The 11,246-nt window shown below is 38.2% G+C and overlaps 1 protein-coding gene across 2 annotated transcripts in view; it reads left to right on the plus strand.

Annotated features, from left to right (window-relative positions):
• Positions 1-6,225: 6,225 nt before the first annotated feature.
• The window catches only part of LOC144958261 (uncharacterized), a 32,899-nt gene continuing 27,878 nt past the window's right edge, over positions 6,226-11,246 (plus strand). The window contains exon 1 of one of the 2 annotated variants that reach the window (XM_078890107.1): positions 6,226-6,368. The gene's annotated coding sequence lies outside the window, so the exon portion shown is untranslated. Of the gene's footprint in view, positions 6,581-11,246 lie in introns of both variants that reach the window. The other variant, XM_078890106.1, reaches the window with a different exon arrangement.

An 11,246-nucleotide genomic window follows, 5' to 3' on the forward strand; every position in this document is an offset into this window, starting at 1 on the left:
ACCCGACCCAACAGAAAGAACACCTGGCTTTCTCTGCAATAGCCGAAAATGCTGGGTCACCTCCAACCGCATTTTGACAGGATATGGCAGAACCACGGCTAACATGCATAGATGGAATCTGAGAGAATCAGATGCATGCCGTCATTGCCAAGGAGGCCCTGAGACAATGGACCACATCGTCATCCACTGCCCAGTGACAAGCCTATCAGGAGGCTACGAGACAGCCTATAAGGCAGGAAAAGAATTTGAAGAATGGATTAAAAGATTCAAAATTGAGGTGTAGCCATTCGATACTACTAATAACATGATTTACAGCGTTTATTTACTCTCGGAAAGTCTTGATGAGTCCGAGATTCTTACCATAGCCATTGACCGATTTGGCCAAAATTGGCCACACAGAGAATAATGTTTCTATAATTAATTTAAATTTAACATTTATATCTATTTTTCCAGGTCAGAATTTTTGTGATTATCAAAACCCATGATTTTTTCCAAGGAGATCAGAGTTTTGGTATTGTTTGCCCAAGTAAGGTTCTATTTGGCCATTTTTCACATCGATCACTGGCCTCGAGCTTGCCTGTGCCCCCGCCAACGTCTTTTTCTTTCACAATCATTCCTAGTCCTTTGGCTTGTAGAGCTAGTCTATTGTTCATTATCTACCATGTCTTCTCTCTCTCTCTCTCTCTCTCTCTCTCTCTCTCTCTCTCTCTCTCTCTCTCTCTCTCTCTCTCTCTCTCTCTCTCTCTCTCCCTCTCTCTCTCTCTGACGCTCCCTCAAACATATTCAAGACCCTATAACTATAAAGTTGTTCTGTTAACTTTTTGTTTTCCTTTTTTTTTTTTTTGTTTGTTCGTTGTTCTCCTTGCTCATATTGTTACGTACAAGGAATGCACAAGGCAATACATTTTGACGTCTCGTTCTAAATTAAAATAATAATATTAAAAGTGAGTAAAAGTAGATAAATTTTAAAAAGGTTAAATGTCGTTCAAACTTCTCAAGCCACCAGGAATGGTGTCAACGTGTTGAAGTTGAAAATTAAGAATTTTTTGACTGGTATCCAATTTCTTCCTTTCTACTAACCCTATCTATCTCCCTCTCTATCTCTAATCTCTCCCACCCCCACCCCTCTCTCTTTCTCTCTCTGATGATCCCTCAAACATATCCAAGACCCTATAACTATAAAGTTGTTCTCTTAACATTTTTTGTTTTGTTTTCTTTCTTTTTTATTTTTTATTTTTTTTAAATTTTGTTTGTTTGTTTTTGTTTCGTTTTTCTCCCCACTCGTATTGTTACGTACAAGGAATGCACAAGGCAATAAATTTTGACGTCTCACTGTGTTCTAAATCAAAATAATAATATTAAAAGTGAGTAAAAGTAAATAAATAAAAAATGTTAAATGTCGTTCAAACTTCTCAAGTCACTAGGAATGGTGTCAGCGTGTTGAAGTTGAAAATTAAGAATGTGTTTGCCAAGGGAGTACCAAAAAAAAAAGAAAGAAAGAAAGAAAAGAGTATGCCTAGAAAGGAGCTTGAACACCTAACCCATCATACCCCGGTTACAGTTACGCTGTGCTAAATCAGCCCTCGCCTTCTCGCGCTCAGTTAAACAGTTCAGCCCGTATAATTATCAGGGTTGCCAGATTATTTTTCAACAAAATGCCAGGGGAAGACTCAAAAAATGCCAAAACACTCAAAAAAATGCCAAAGTCTGTTGACTCCCACCCCCACTAAGAAAACTACTCACTTTTGATAGACAATTTACTATCATATCCTGGTGGCTTGCGTGTTTTCTTTTCTTTTTTTTTTTTTGAATTATACTAAATTTCCTGTTGGGGTAATGAAATAATTAAGAAAAGGTGTCATTTGAAGTATAATATACAAGAAAAGAAAATGCCAAATGAAAATGCCAAATGCCAAATGATTTTTCTAATGCCAAACGGTTTTCAAAAATGCCAGATTTTTGGAATCTGGCATTTAAAATGCCAAACTGGCAACCCTGATAATTATAATCTCTTCCGGTGGACTGAATACACAGCTGTGTATTCAGTCCACTGATGGACTGAAAACACAATTGTCAGTCCACTGGTGGACTGAAAACACAGGTCCTTATTTTTATGGAAGTGTGTTTTCAGTCCACCAGTGGACTGAATACACAGCTGTGTTTTCAGTCCACCGGAAGAGATTTTACGGCACGGGCTGTTTGACCTAGCGCGAGAAAGCGAGGTGGCCGGCTGTTTAGCGCAGCGTAACTGTTACCCAGATGGGGTTAGTTAGGGATTCGAGCTCTTTTCTAGGCATATTTTCTTTCTTTCTTCCTTAATTTTTTTTTTTTTTTTTTGTACTTCCTTTGCAAAAAAATTCTTAATTTTCAACTTCAACACGTTGACACCATTCCTGGTGACTCGAGAAGTTTGATTGACTTTTAACATTTTTTATTTATTTACTTTTCTCACTTTTAAGTTTATTATTCTAATTTAGGACACAGTGAGACGTCAAACTTTATTGCCTTGTGCATTTCTTGTACGTGGCAATATGAGTACGAAGAAAAACGAAACAAAAACAACAACAACAACAACAAAAAGGAAAGAGAACAAAATTTTATAGTCATAGGGTCTTGAATATGTTTAAGGGAGCGGAGCATCAGAAAGAGAGAGAGAGAGAGAGAGAGAGAGAGAGAGAGAGAGAGAGAGAGAGAGAGAGAGAGAGAGAGAGAGAGAGAGAGAGAGAGAGAGAGAGATTAAGGACTGCTTTGTAGCTACTTGCACCCGCACGGGTTTTTTTTTAAAATAATTTTTGGCTCCTATTTTTATTTATAAGTTAAGGTTACGGGCTTAGGACACTTTTGGTTTATGCAATATCGGCCGGTGCGTTACATCAGTGGGGTCTAACTTCCTGTCCTTTATGTCCACGCTGTGGGCAAGAACCCGAAACGGCAGAGCATCTAGTCGAAAGGTGTGTTGTGACGATGCTACCAGGCGGGTTCGCGACGGTGCACGAATGCGGACCGGACTTTGCTGATTGGGTCGATCGTCATAACATAATAGTGTGAACCATAAGAAGCTGCTGCCACAGGGAAAATGAGATTAACATTCTTTCAAGAACTTTGTTTTTGAAGGTTTGATGGCACTTATAATAGTTATAAAACATTGAGGTCATTTTAGGGATAGTAGAAAGGAAGTTATATTAGCACACGAGAAAAAATTAATAAGGCAAACGGAAATGGTTCAAAAAGGGAACAGATGTAGATTCCAATAGCGGACCATCCGTGTACTTAGTTTGAGATCACCCAAAAGTCTCACCAGACACAAGCACATTATACAACTGAAACAGATAGACTCGATTACAAATCAGTATACACACACAACAACAAAAAAAATACAACTCTACATAAATTACAAAACAAAGAGGTGACTTACAAGGAGAAAAAACCCCCCATAATCTCCAAAAAACAAACTACACAAATAACTGCTTTCCTCTCAACCAAGGTCTCTGATCAGGGCCAGAACAAAACCAAGTAATTTAATTCCAAGACAGGAGCAAAAACGTATAGGGGGGGAGGGGGAATGGGAAAAATGGCAAGTGATCTCCCTGTTCATGATTGGGGGGGGGGGGGGGGGAATCAATTACCACTTGGGGACAAATTCGCCATTTAAAAGGCCTACGTAGATAGCATATCATACACTCAAATGGGTGCAAATGCAAATTATTATAAAATCTAACATATGTACCGTTTCGTTCAAGATCCCAGGCCTAAGCTAAACAAAATGGTCCCGAAGAACTGTACACATAGAGGTGACAGTAAATGACATGGAATCCAAATGGTCTAGTATAGAGGGAAAAAGTGATAGTTTAGTCAGGATGTTGACCGATGAAGAGTCCACCGAGAGGGGGTGTGATTATGACGTTTTGCGGTCGTTTTAATGAAAGAGAAAAATGTACACAAAACATCAAAAATGCCTGCAATCTTGGGTCACAAGCACCTAAGAATAAAGCCTAAATATGTCACAGCAGCAGTCTACCCAATGTATGACCACCAAGTATCAACACACACACACACAGACATTGAGACGGGGTTGCTCGCCAAAAGGAGATAAATACTAGATGGTTATTCATACTCATATTTTATCAAGACTCAGAGTCAGAGAGATGATTTACAAAAATAAAAAAAAATAAAAAAATAAAAGTATCACTTCTCACAGACATGTCAGCAAAGTCATTTAACTATCTCTCTCCTACTATATGATTCCAGGAAGGGGGAGCCAAATGGTCTCAATTCTGTTCCAGAATAAGAACATGGAAAGAATAAATGATAAAAGGGGAAGACAGCAAAGTAAAGGGCCAATCAACAACCAGCCCAAGACAGCCAACTTTCCCCTACCCTAAGGGGAATTCCACCAACTGTACTCCAGGACGAGGACAAAATCTCACAGCAATGTCTATTGGAATTAATTATCCCCCTATTTTCAAGTGGCTGTTCATGAATTCGAGAACAGAATACAAAGATGCAACGAGTGACATAAAATCAAAGTAACAATGAGGGAAAAGATTAAACAAATAGGTTGTATGTTGTTTGATTTCAGTCTAATATTTATTAAACGACCTTATTTCAAAAGGCAAGACAAAATGTAGTGAAAAGTGCATGGTAATAAAAATACAACTATAATAATAATAATAATAATGATAATAATAATAATGATAATAATAACAATAATAATAATAATAATAATAATAATAATAATAATAATAATAATAATAATAATAATAATAATAATAATAATAATAATAATAATAATAATAATAATAATAATAATAATAATAATAATACCGTAATAATAATGTTCAAACAGTCCATTCCAATTGCACTCAGATGTCAAGCCTGCGATTACCTGCTAACGCACCAAATGAAAATTTAAAGCAAAGGGAAACTAATTTGACAGAGAAAAGAAGTAGGTATAACAAAGATCCAAGAGAAAAGCAATGTCCTAGCAGCTAGACTGAAAGCTCCTTATTGGCAAATCAACTTTGCTATTCCGTCAAATAAACTGTTCTAAGAAAAAAAAAACAAAAAAAACAAAACAAAACAAAAAACAAACAAACATGTAGTACATGAACAAAGCAAAATAAAATAATAGTAAAGCTGCAGGAACTATCTGAATCAAAATTTGGATTATATTACAGTGCAGGACAGAAATCTATCTTAAAGCAAGTTGGCACTGGGCTCGTTTGTTTGAGATTTCAGTGTTGTCAAGATTTCCATGTTGAGTATTTTACAAAGAACCTAAAGAAGAATGCGAGGGGAGGGGGGTAAAGAAAGGATGTTGAAAGATGACAAAGTCAAGACTGGGGCGGGCGGGGGGGGGGGGGGGTTGGAAGAAGGCCTTAGGCCTTTGGCCTCAAGGTACGGGCGTGCTTAAGGCCAGTGATCAATGTGAAAAGTGACCAAATAGAACCTTAGATGGGCAAACAATACTAAAACTGATCTCTTTGGAAAACTCATCGGTTTTCGTAATCACAAAAATTCTAACAGCCTAGGAAAAATTAAAAATAGATATAAATCTTAATATGAATCAATTGTAGAAACAATATTCTCTGTGTGGCCAATTTTGGCAGCAAGCTAAGAATCTCGTCAATAATTGATATATCGGTATCGAGAATTGAGATCTATTTCAGGAACCGGATTTCGAACAACTCTCGATCAAGACTTCCAGAGAGTAAATAAAACGCTGTAAATTATATTATTAAGCCGTTGAATTGCCATAAATTATATGCCTATCCATTTCTGATTATGCCTATAATAGGGTCAATATCAATGTCTTCATTAAGGTATCAATTATATACGATATTTAAATTTGGTCCTTTTTAAGATTTTTATTTCTGGTGGACTGAATACACGGCTGTGTTTTCAGTCCACTGGTGGACTGAACACACAGTTCCTATTGATAATGGATTTGTGACTCAATTGTTGACTGTTTATGATGTTTTTATAACCGGACTATTTGCGTGATGCCTTGATACATTGTATTTTTTAACCACCCATAATATGTCCTTTACATATATGGAGAACGCCCACTTCGGTGGAGAGTTTTTCTTTATACTTTATTATTTCCTATAATTTACCTATCGTGACTGCGACTTAATTTCGAACCCTGCCATTTTTAAAGTGCATGGTAGCACTCAGTGCACGGGAATTGGCTTCTTCCAGGTAAAGAGTTCTTGTAAACAAATCAACATGACGTCACTTCCCTCGTAATGACGCATAGTAACTTAGTAACTGGCTCTAAACTATCGGAACAATGGCGGACGCCCTTATGAAATTAAATATTTCTCTGACGAGCATAAAAGTGTATCAAGATGAGAAAAACATTACAAGTATGATCATGTTTTGACTTTTATACATTCTGATCACATGACATATGAAAAGTTCTAGCCAGCATGAAGAATAAATAGGGTCTTCTAGTACCAATTTTCTTTGTAGAACTACGCTGCTCGCCGTTGCTGGGCGACGTGACATCAGACTATTGACAATTGAATCATTATCATAATGATCCTGGATCTAAAAACTTGTTTCATCTGATTGTGTCGTAAGTATAGCGCCTTGAATTGAATTCCTTTGGTCTGTTGTGTTTCAGGCGGAGTTGTTACCAACATAAGTGCCTGCTCCACTCACTTTTCTGAATTAAAAATTCACCCCATACACCGGAGCATACTCAATGTCTCAATCGTTTCTATGTTATATGTTTGTGATGAGAATATTGGCTATTAAGCTTAACTGCTGGTCAAAATTACTTCGCGATGGTGGTGAACGAAATCGGCGATCTCAAGAAGTGGATGAGAGAGGGATCTAGAAATGACTTTGGGTTTGAAACGAATATTTTTGTGTTCGTGGATAGCTCACACGGTAGAGCCACGCTCTCACCTGCCAGGCGGAGTTGTCGTACCAATAAGGTCGCAGGTTCAAACCCCACCACCGCCGCGAAATTTTTTTTATTCTCTATTGTCTTCTGGCACTTTTCTACTCACTTCATATCTTGTTGTTACCAACATAAGTGCCTGCTCCACTCACTTTTCTGAATTAAAAATTCACCCCATACACCGGAGCATACTCAATGTCTCAATCGTTTCTATGTTATATGTTTGTGATGAGAATATTGGCTATTAAGCTTAACTGCTGGTCAAAATTACTTCGCGATGGTGGTGAACGAAATCGGCGATCTCAAGAAGTGGGTGAGAGAGGGATCTAGAAATGACTTTGGGTTTGAAACGAATATTTTTGTGTTCGTGGATAGCTCACACGGTAGAGCCACGCTCTCACCTGCCAGGCGGAGTTGTCGTACCAATAAGGTCGCAGGTTCAAACCCCACCACCGCCGCGAAAAATTTTTTTTTATTCTCTATTGTCTTCTGGCACTTTTCTACTCACTTCATATCTTGTTGTTACCAACATAAGTGCCTGCTCCACTCACTTGTCTGAATTAAAAATTCACCCCATACACCGGAGCATACTCAATGTCTCAATCGTTTCTATGTTATATGTTTGTGATGAGAATATTGGCTATTAAGCTTAACTGCTGGTCAAAATTACTTCGCGATGGTGGTGAACGAAATCGGCGATCTCAAGAAGTGGGTGAGAGAGGGATCTAGAAATGACTTTGGGTTTGAAACGAATATTTTTGTGTTCGTGGATAGCTCACACGGTAGAGCCACGCTCTCACCTGCCAGGCGGAGTTGTCGTACCAATAAGGTCGCAGGTTCAAACCCCACCACCGCCGCGAAAAAAATTTTTATTCTCTATTGTCTTCTGGCACTTTTCTACTCACTTCATATCTTGTTGTTACCAACATAAGTGCCTGCTCCACTCACTTTTCTGAATTAGAGATTCCTCACTATGCTTTTCTCAGCAAAAGCTAACAGTCAGTATCATCTGTCTTTACTTTATTTAGATGATCAAAGCTTAGACAGCCATGTACAAGTGTTTCTACTCACCAAACACAGAAACCATTTACACGCTCCTAAACCCCCTATATGTCGGATGTTTCTCTGAACTATTTCCATCCAGACTCTGTAAACATATCCACTTGCCATAGACACCTGGTCAGTGTCTAAATAGGATAAGAACCACCACGAACCCATTGATTGAACAGTGAAAATAGTTTAAATCTATCAGCTGTGGTGTAGGTGTTGTAAACAAGTGAGAAGGATCTTAGAGTATTCCAAGTTTACAGTATCAAGTTCTGTTGTGGATGTGCTAGAATTGGGTAGAATAAAATATAGGTAATCTCAAAAAAAGTCAAACGTCAAAAAGGACTGAGTTTTATGACCGAGCAGATTTTCTTCGTATTAATTTGATCAACAGATAACAGAATTAGCAAGAAAAAAAAAGCATTGCAAGTTACTTGTAATTAGTGTGTAAAAACAGTTTTATCAATTTTAGATTTGATAGTAATTCTGTGCTCGATGATAAATTTTTACTCTGGCTTTACGGAACAATGTTGACAGCCAACCCTATTTTTGAAGAAGAATAGATAGATTATTACTACTTGAGAATATCAAGACCGGTTTAAAATTACATCTTTTTCTTTTTTGTTACGGATGTACTAGATTTGTGTAGAATCAACTATACTTGCATGCGCCAACGGCCAATTTACCACTATGGCCCTCAACAAAGATACAAAATAAACTCTCACCAATCAGATCACTTCAATCACCACCACAGTGAAAGTAATGCCATGAGCAGCAGTTAAGAATTCTTATTCAGGTCCTTGCTAATAATTTCAAATCAAGGAATAAACTAGACATGGCATGGGTAGCCTCCTTAAAGGCACAAGACCTGAACACCGCTCTCTGACTAGTGACAGATCGTCAAGAAGAGCGAGAGAAAAAATATATGGTGACATTATGAAGCTACATACCTAGGAAAGAATATATTCCTAATTGCTTCCGTCATCTGCAGTGCAGTCAATAATGATAGGTTTTACAACAAAGGATGTGAGCTGATGCCGAAACCCATAAAGGAAGAGGGGTAATTATTGGTGAAATTTGAAAACATATGTTTAAAGTAAGCTCACAAGACTGCTAGAAAACCAGTGAAGACAGAGTTGAAAAGATGAAATTCGACTATGGAATTAGAAGAGGCAACAAAGTGTACTTCGAAGGCAGAAATGAAAAAATAAAAATGTTTTTATAGTTGAATGCAATCCTGATCAGTCCTGCCAGCATCATTGCAGATTTCGTCTTTGGTGTAGTGTTATGTGTAAAAAAAAAAAAAAAATAAGACACAAACTTTAAGAAGAATGGTCAATCAAGAAGCCTCCAACTCTATCATGACTCTTTTCTGTTGCTATGTACAAAAAGAAAAACCCCAGACCATGGAAAGAAACTACAAGGTATATATTTGACTGTCTGGAGCAAAATCACGGTCTGTATCAACCGAGCAGAACGGCAACGAGTCAATGCCACCACTGTCAACATGGCAGTGACAGTGATGAAGGGTTTCAATTCCCAAGAAAATGCCAGAGAAGCTCAGCCTGGTGATACTGGGCTGGAACCAAAGGCTGAAGGAGAAGGGGTAGAGGTTACACTTTCACCTCCCCATCAAAGGGTAGAGGTTTCACCTTCCCACCAAGAAACTGCTCACATCATGATGACTCCAGGGCACAAGGGACTACTGGAGAAAATATGGAGCAGACCACCATGCACAGGGAGCCTGATGATACCCCTAGCAATCACAGGCTTTATGACAGCTGAAAAAAGTTCCCTGAACCCAAGGGTTGGAACCCCTCGGAATCACAGGCTTGGTGATACCTGGTATAAGCCCCCCTGAACCCAGGGACCTGATGATACCAGGGATGGTACCCCTCTGAATCACAGGCGAAAAAGGGAGAAAGCTACCCAGAGGCCCATCTGATAATGGCTTAAGAACCCGACCCAACCTGATGGAACCAGAATAAGCCAAGATGTGAGAAAGAACTCATGAGGGTAACACGACGACCTTGTGGGCCAGGAAACCATGGTAATGGTACCTCTAATGAATTGATAACATGAACACATGGGTGATCACCTCAAGCAGGCGAGGGAGAGAATTATGGATTGTACATCAGAAGGTATTTTACTACCTCGGTCAGGTGAGTCAGAAGCATAAGCTTCAAAATGATGATGGATACCACCTTGTGGCAGGACCTGTATTATAAATATCAACATGAATTGGTAACTGACATGGTTCCAACTATGCTTGTTTTATTTCTGACATTATCCCTGGTCATTGTCATCTTATCAATTGATTACTAAAGAGCTCCCCTGGCCTGCTAGCAATAATGTAAATACTAAATAAGCTCAATTTTCAGCTGCATTGGTTTAAAGAAAAAATGAGATATATATCCAGCCATTTACAAGTGCAGCAAGCAATCACATTGTCTTACAATTTTGATTGCTTATATCCCCAATGAAATTTAAAATATTACAACCATCCTAGTATGTTATATTATTAATTTTGGTCCAATTTTCATAAGTATTATGTTCTGATACTGATATTTTCAGTTATGTTTTGGGTCCAGATAAACTCATACAAACATGAGATCTTTCCACTTATAATTTATATCGGGTATAACTTCAGGAGGGAAAGCATTTTAGGAGGGGGAAGAATGTGGGAACGTATTTATTGTTGCTTCAATATTTGTTGTCGTTTGGCTTTTGAGTCGTGAATTGTTTTCATGTTGACTTACCTGTTGGGTGTCACTGTGAGTTCCATTCACTGTTATGTGTTATTTCTTCCCGTGAGTTTGTGACGTCACAATGGGTATAAAAACGGAGTCTGTGTTCATTTTCCAAGCTCTTCTTACTACAATATTGAGAATGGATTGTTGATTGAAATTAGTTAAGTGATGACTCTGTTTTTATGATGTTTTTGTTACCGGACGAACATACCCGGACGATTCGCGTGATGCCTTGATACATGGCAATTTTTCACCACCCATATATGTCCTTTACATTTATGGACAACGCCCACTTCGGTGGAGACTTTTTCTTTATTATTTCCTATAATTTACCTATCGTGAACTAGATGGAGAAATCCGTTCACGACATCGGTTTAATGATGGCAATTTATTGAGACTACTTTTACGATGTTTAGTTATCCAAAAAGTAAAAAGCTCACACTCACAGCATTGCCAATGATTGGCAGCCGGATATAACGTACCAACAGACAAAACTATAGATAGAATGCGCTTGGCCAAGGAGTTCACAACATTGCCAT

The sequence above is a fragment of the Berghia stephanieae genome, chromosome 12, assembly GCF_034508935.2.
Source record: "Berghia stephanieae isolate SIO BIC M18660-M18661 chromosome 12, UCSD_Bste_1.3, whole genome shotgun sequence".
Taxonomy (NCBI): Eukaryota; Metazoa; Mollusca; class Gastropoda; order Nudibranchia; family Aeolidiidae; genus Berghia; species Berghia stephanieae.